Genomic DNA, 8,246 nt, shown 5'->3' with positions numbered 1-8,246 from the left:
AGCTGGCTGTGGAAGGATGATATTTTCAAGAGGTGTTCTGATAAAAGGATTTGTGCTTGTTCCTTTGGTGATTTAAAAACATTTACTCTGTGATCTTCTGTGATGTTTCACATTTCACTCCTAATTAACCCATAAAAGGATCTGAGGCCAATACAAGGCCTCAGGCTGCCCAGAGAAGCTGAGGCTGCCCCTGGATCCCTGGCAGTGCCCAAGGCCAGGCTGGATGGGCTTAGAGCAACCTGGGATAGTGGAAGGTGTCCCTGCCCAAGGAAGGTTGGAATGAAATGAACTTTGAGGTGTCCTGTCACAGACATATTTTCCGAAAAATCTTTCATTAATATTTTTTCTCCTGAGAAGCCTCAGAGGAAAACAAAAACAATAATTATCTGCTGCTGTGGAATGCAACAGGTGCATCTTTGATTGGTCCATGTGAGTTGTTTCTACTTGATGACAAATCACAGTCCAGCTGTGTCAGAACTCAGAGCAGTCACGAGATTTTATTTTCATTCCATTCCTTTCCTTGCTAGCCTTCTGATGTCACCTTTCTCTTTCTTTAGTATAGTTTTAGTATATCATTTTCTTTTAACATAATATATATCATAAAATAATAAATCAGCCTTCTGAAACATGGCATCAAGATTCTCATCTCTTCCCTCATCCTGGGACCCCTGTGAGCACCATCACAGTCTCCTCCATCCCAAACTATTCCAGGATTCTGTGATCACAGCTGGTTTGAAATGGCAAAAAAAAAAAAAAATAATACACCTCAAACCCAGTCAGAGATATCAAAAATATTGGCAGACAAGATATGGTATAAGAGGAAAACTGATCACGTCTTCACGGTGATGTACCCAAGTTAATCAGGCAATTAGTTTATTTATTAATTCATTAATTGCCCGGAGATGCACGCTTCCCTCATGCTTGAAGCCTGATCTACTCACAACCTCCCAGATTATCTCTGGAGTCATTTCTACACAACACTGCACTTCTGAGGGCAAACAACACTTGGAGGTGTTTAGAGCCAAGGAAGAACAGAGTCTCACTGCTCAGAACAGGCTCATCCTCCACGAACTGACTCACTCACTGTGTGAAATAAATCCTCTTCTGAGGAGGAAACCTGTGCTCCCTCAGGTCTGGGCCCTGCTTTGGATTCCTTCCTCATGCTGCTGGTGTGAGGTTTCCCTGGTTCCTCTGCTGCAATCAATCTTTTTTTGTCTGCTGATGCAGCTCCTGATGAATAATTGCCTGGGGATATAAATAGTGAGCCTGATTAGAGCCAGCGTTGGAATGCTGGCAGTGCCTTCAGGATGGCTCAGCTTCCCTTCAGCTCCAGCCTGTGCCTTCCTCAAACCATCTTCTGGGCAAACCCAAAGGGTTTGGGGTTTTCCTGCAGTGCTGGAGCCCAGCCTGGCAGGATTCCCTGGCCAGACACTCCTGGTGATCCCAGATGTGCCACATTAATAATTTTTGAGCCAGAAACCAAGCCCTGAGCATTGTGACCATGTTGAACAACAGATCTGGAATGCTGGAATGTGAAATGCAGAGAACTCTCAGAACTTTGGAGCTGTAAGCCAAAGTTAGAATTAAACCCAGGATTTGATCTGAGACCTTGAAAAAGGCTTTCAAACTGAGGTGCTAGAAGAGGGAATGTGGATTTATAGTTTAAAGCAGACACACACTAAACTAAGTAAAGGAAGGCTTAGAGTTTTAGAGTTCAAATACAGTAAAAATAAATGTAGTTGCAAAGGTAACAAGATGATTTTGTAGGTTTGTGTGCCATAACATGATTGGCTAAGAAAGCTTACACTGTAGCATGGGCCCATAAGACTAAATATTTAAAGATTGGGTGAAAACCACAAATATCCTTGTTGGCAGTGTTTTATTGGTCAATTAATCCTTAAAAGGTCTTGTAACTGAGGGTCTTGTGACCCTCTGGGCCATGTGGTGAAGATGTGAGCCAAACTCACTCTTCCTGCCTATGTAGAAGATAAGGAAAATAAATCAGACCATCTAAAGAAACTCAAAATCCATGTGGCATTCACATTTTCTGGAAAATCCCTTCACCCAGGATTTTTCTCCTAGAAAGCTGGGAAGCCTCAGAGAAAAAGGAAAACAATTCTTAAGTCTCATTTGCTTCTCCTGGGTTTTGCTCCTTTGGAATGTGTTTGGAGATTGTTTACCCACAGGGGATTTTTTCATTGGATTCTGCTGTGAGTTTTTTTCATTCATTGGCCAATTGAGACCAAGTAGTGTCAGGACTCTGGAAAGAGAGCAATGAGTTTTTATTATTATCTTTTTGGCATTCTGTAAGTATCCTTTCTGTATTCTTTAGTATATTATAGTATAGTATTCTTTAATATAATATAGTATTATAAAATAATAAATTAGCCACTGAGAACATGGAGTCAGATTCATCATTCCTCCCTGCCATGGGGCACCCCAGAAATACAATAGTCCCATCTCGAATTCTCTCAAAATTCCTCACACTGGAAGTCACTCAGGGATATTCAAATTATTTTGCTACACAGAATTCATTAAAACACACGCAGAGGACGTGGCTGAAAGCTGCCTCAAGTTCTCCATACCATATCTATGCAAATGTTATCACTGCCATGAGATAAATGTGAAAGGGGTTCACAGGTACAGAGCATGGAAAGGTTTTATGGCTTAGCCTCTGTAAATATTCTTCAGGTTGCCTTTATAATGTGACTGTTAATAGAACACTGAGTAGGCAAATAAAGGATTTTTTTAAATCCTTCTAATGAAAATTATGGATTTTTAAAGTGATCTGGCTTTATTTTCTCCAGTTTTTAAACACTGGAAAGATATTCTCTTGAAAGGAGAAGTCTTGGTAAGCTTTGGAGATGAAAAGAATATAAGGTGTTAAACACGTAGGACATGTAGGACAGTTTCTAATTTTTATTTATGTACGAAAATCAAAGCAGCATTGACTCTCACACTGATGACCTTTCTTTGCAGGAGCCCACAGATCACTGCTCCCATTTCCAACTCCAAACAGAATTCAGTCCAAGCAGATAACTTCAGCTCAGGTTGTTATTGTTTGTATAACCATTGCACTTCAAAGGTTTTACAGCTTGAACAAATAACCCAAAAATCGAACCAAACTGGAGGGAAAACAGAAGGGTCAGCCTCTGAAAGAGCTCAAGAACTGCACCAGCTTTGAACTCAGGGTTTTGCTTCTCAGGTTGTCTCTGAAACTCCCAACAGCACAAAGCCTGGGAACATTCCAGCATCAGGATTTCCATTAATTCTGTGATTTAATGCCTGGAGTGAGCTGGTACCTGAGCAAAGCCAGGGCACCTCTGGGGACACCTCACCAGCCCTGGCTGAGCTCTCCTGGATCAGAGCACTGCCCAGGGGAAAGGAGCCAGGGCAGGTCCCACGTGTGTTTTCTGCTGACCTAATCACAGCTGGATACAACAAAACCCTGAATCCCAGTGAAATCCATCCCCCAGACATTTGCACTCTGGGCTTCCACACCTGAAATTGTCAGCCCTGAGCTCTGCTGCTGCTGAAGGACAGAAGTAAGGTACTCTTTAAGGGGGTTTTTCTGACTTCTTTCAGATGTTTTCATCAGGATTATCTCCATCTTTCCATGGCTGGAAGTCATCAAACTCCCAACGATTGTTAAAAACCAGAGGAGCCAAATGAACACCTGTAACATGGAGCTCAAAACCACAACCACCATTTGAAAGAACTCTTTTGATACAGCCACCCACATTTTGCCACCCTGTAAAGCACAGATGTGCTGCAGATCTTGCAGATCCCTGTTTGCCACGCTCGCAGGGCTGTGAGGAGAATCTCAAATAATATTGTCTTTTGCCTGCGGTTAAGCAAACAAATCCCACCCAGAAGCCCAACAAAGAGGTTGTATAAAGGAGCAGTTTTATGTGGAGAAGGACTGATGGCTCCAGTAAAGTTGGAAGATTATCTGAAGATGCAAACTGGGGTGCACTCTGATAACACTTCACTATTTACAGGCTGGCTCTTGACAGGGAGTGTGTTTGCTTTTGGGGCCACAGCTGAAGAAACACATGTAAATACTGGTTTTTATAGCAGGGCTCTTTTGCTGTCCAGGAATAGAGCAAACCTTGAGCAGCATGAAAGGCACTGGTGGCACATTGGGCAGCGCTGGGTTTTGTTATCTTCATCACCTCAAAAGACCTCCACCATGGTTAATTTCCCTGGAAACCAATGTGGGTGGCACTGAGACTGTCTGGCAATAAAACTCATCCTGCTTATTCTTAATGTCGTGTTTGGCTCTTGGTTCAAATGGTTGCTCTAACACACAATCCTAATTATGTGCTCTGGAATAGTTTTGACCCAGTTCAGGAAAGCCCTGAATAAGTCCCCAAAGAGGAAATAGTTTTAACAGACATTTGGCTTTCAGCACTAGTTATAACTTCCCCAACTTAACAGGATTTGAGTAAACTGAAATTTAGACACTATAACCTTCCAACTTCAATAGATTTGAGTAAACTGCAATTTAGATACTATAACTTCCTCAACTTAACAGGATTTGAGTAAGCTGAAATTTGGACACTATAACCATCCCCAATTTCAATAGAATTGAGTAAACTGAAATTTGGACACTATACCATCCCCAGCTTCAATAGATTTGAGTAAACTCAAATTTAGACACTAGAACCTCCCCAATTTCAATAGATTTGAGTAAACTGAAATCTAGACCAAGTCTGTAGTGATTTTTCCCTTGATTGTGATAATTTCTTAAAGTGAAGACTTAGCTGATTATAACTCTCAATGCAGAGATTCCTTGTTATCTTGGCATTGTTTAAAATCATTATGATTATTTTCTCACTTGTAAATACACTGAAAGACTTTATTACAGGCTTATATTTTTTAGTCATCCTTGATATTCACAGTAACAAAAAGCCTTGGATCAACCTGAGCATGGATACATGGTAAAAGCAGAACATCTCCAGTTTTACCAATTGCATCTGCGTGTCTGGTGCTGTGTCCTGTGGTCTCCCCCTTTTTGCTGGAAAACTTTGATGGGAAGTGTGGAGCTTTGGTGCAGTGAGACTCCAGGGCCACATCATGGATCAGATATGCCTGGAACACACAAATAAACAAATGAAAATTGGTGAAGCTGCAGTAAAAGGAGATGGGGATGACTCACTGCAGAGCGAGTCCAGCCCACTCACCTCCCCAGACAGAGTGAGATGTGGCACAGCTGCCTAAATTCCCCCTCAGAGACTTAATCCCATTTAAGAGGGGACAGACACTGGAAGTTTTCAAGCCCAGCTGCTCTTAGCAATGTTTTACAGTGAAAACACCTCCATCACCCCCATTTTCTTCTGGGAATCCTGCTGTGAATGCCTGAATGTGACAGGACCTTAGTGGTCTCATGCTTTAAAAGTAATTCATATTACTGCCTGTGGCATTCATATCCTCTGAAAAAATCCCTTTGCCCAGGATTTTTCTCCTGGGAAGCTGAGAAGCCTCAGAGAAAAGGAAAACAATTCTTATCTCATTTGCTTCTCCTCTGTTTTGCTTTTCTGGAATGTGTTTGGAGATTGTTTACCCACAGGTGATTGTTTCATTGGATTCTGCCATGAATTATTTTGACTCATTGGCCAATTATGGCCAAGCTGTGTCAAGACTCTGGAAAGAGTCAGTTTTCATTATTATCTTTTTAATCTTCTGTGAGTATCCTTTCTGTATTCTTTAGTATAGTTTAGTTTAGTATATAATAGTATTATATATATATAGTTTAGTATATATTAGTATTTAATATAATATAGTATCATAAAATAATAAATTAGCCTTCTGAGAACATGGAGTCAGATTCCTCATTCCTTCCTGCCACTGGACACCCTGCAAATACAACAACTGCTTCCAAAAAAATGCCTGCCTGACAGCAAAAATACCCTAAGCCCATTGCCCTCAGTGTTGGCATTGGGATAATTTCTGTCACTCTTGCACCGAGAATGACACAGGAACAGGGGAGAGGCAGGACTGTAGAAAGAGCAAAAGAAGGTTTATTCAAGAGAACGGCGCGGTTTTTATAGAGTGATAGGATAGATTCTATTTGATTGGCTGGTTAACAAAAACACCTTCCTCACACACCATCCTTGAGAAGAACAGAAAGATGAAGTACAAAAACACCACCTGCAGATTTTTATACTTAACAAGCTATCACATCCTCACAACTCCTTAAAATTTCTCATAAGCCGCTGTGAGAAACACTTGGCCTTTCTCTCTCTCTCTGTGTCCCATGGCATCCACAATTTCCCCTGTGCCAGCTGCACACAGCCCAGCTCTCAGCCTATCTCTGACTGGAGATAAACCCCGTGCCCAGGTGCCACTCCCTCCCTGCGTGGAGCTGTGGAGCAGGAGTGGTTGCTCTTTGCCATCCCCAGCCAAAGTTCTTGTTTGCTGACCCAAAAGCGGCGCAAACGTGAAAAGCTGCCCTGTTCCGAGGGGACTGGGAGCCAGGGGAGAAGATGCTGTAAAAACACAGAGGGCTGAGCTTAAATAGAGAGATAAGGGAGGAGATTGATGTTACAAATGCCAAGGGTCATGTTTTCTGTTAAAACAAATAAAGCTCCGCTGAGCACCGGTGAACTTGGCTGGGGCTGTGCCAAGCCTTTGATACAGAGTGAGCAGAGAGTTCAAGGCAGCACCTTGGAGGTAAAATCCAGTCCCAAGCTCTTGTGCCCTTCAGAAAGGTCACTCACCTCTCTGTGAAATCCCTTTCAGAGGCACCAGGTAACACAGGAGGCACCAGCACGTCAGAAAAGCTCAATAAATTCAATTATCTTCCCTAAAAGCCTAATGCTTCGCTTCCCTCAGTTATTGCCTGTGTTATGGCATCTCCTTGGATAATGTTTAGCTCTCCTTGGGAAGTGTGTGTTTCTATGCCTGATTTTTTTTTTTTTTTCTAGATGACTACAGCAGCATCCACAGTTTAAAAATCTTTTTTTTCCTTGAAAAATCCAGTGCCAAACTTCCTGGAGAGGCTCACAACTCACAGGTATCAGGGTAATGCCACACAGTTCAGCTCATTCACTCATCCACCTCTGAAACAGAAAAAGAGAAAAGGACTTTTTGGGATATTTTTCATTGCCATTTGCACTGTCAGAAATTGAAGGGAAGCATGGAAAATCAGTCGTTGTCAATGCTGTTAAATCTAACACGATTTAGTCTGGATTAGGAGAGGGTTTCCCTGCTTTGTACAGTCAGTCTGGCAGATTGTGGGCATGAAACTATCTTTTCCTTACAAAGAAAGAAGAGCTGTCAGGGAAAGGGGAAAAATTAAAAAAAAAACCACATCAAAATTATCTGGAAAATTACATTTATGTGCAACAAATTCTTCCCAGACAGCATTAATTCAGGAGAATGTGCTGTCATTTCTTATTCCCCCCAAGAAACAGAGTTTTATTTTTCATGTGTGTTGAAAGGACTTAGAACATAACACTTCCCTCCATTAGTGGATGTAATGTTTTGCTGACATATAGTGAAGATGCTTAATTTGCTTGCACAAATCTGTCCTGGAGGCAGCAGAAATGTAAGGAATGCATCAGGCAGGGGAATCAAATGAGCAGCACAAATGCTGGGATATTCATCAGTTCAAGCAAGAGAAATGAACTGCAGCAGCCAGAAAAGCTTGCTTTAAATCTGATTCATAACAAGGAGGGCTGGAGGAAGAACTCCCAGCCCTCTAATTCCTGCTTGGGTTCTTTCTTTCTCAGAGATTATGGCTGAGTGAAAAGGGAAAAGCAGGGCTGCAAGGAGGATTTTGAAGAGCAGGTTTGAGCTGGAAACAAGGGATATCCCAGCTAAACAAGCAGGAGGAAAATCAATAATCTTACCAGGAGTGTTCCCTGACTGCCAAAAGCACAAGCAGGCAGAGGCAGGAATTGATTCTTTGCAGGGACATTGGTTTGTTTGGGGTGTGGGAGAATGAGCTCACAGGGGAGCCCTCAACCAGGCAGATTCCTTCCCTCTAACCACACACAGAGCCCTGACTTCATCTTTATCCTGTGGAAACAACCAAATTCCAGATGACACACAACCAGCAAATTTCAGGCTTCAGGTGTTTTCTTACCAAGCTGCAAAAAAATCCCTCAGTTCGAGGGGAAGAAGGGGTTTGAGGGGAAGAGGGGGTTTTACTCCCTTCTCCCCTTTCTCTGCTACCATGTTTGAGCCCTGGCCTTGTGATTTTTGTGGTTTTTTCCTTACTGATGCCTGCAGGAACAATC

This window comes from Zonotrichia albicollis, chromosome 1, assembly GCF_047830755.1.
Source record: "Zonotrichia albicollis isolate bZonAlb1 chromosome 1, bZonAlb1.hap1, whole genome shotgun sequence".
NCBI classification, from domain to species: domain Eukaryota; kingdom Metazoa; phylum Chordata; class Aves; order Passeriformes; family Passerellidae; genus Zonotrichia; species Zonotrichia albicollis.
Note: the sequence above shows the minus strand (reverse complement) of the source record.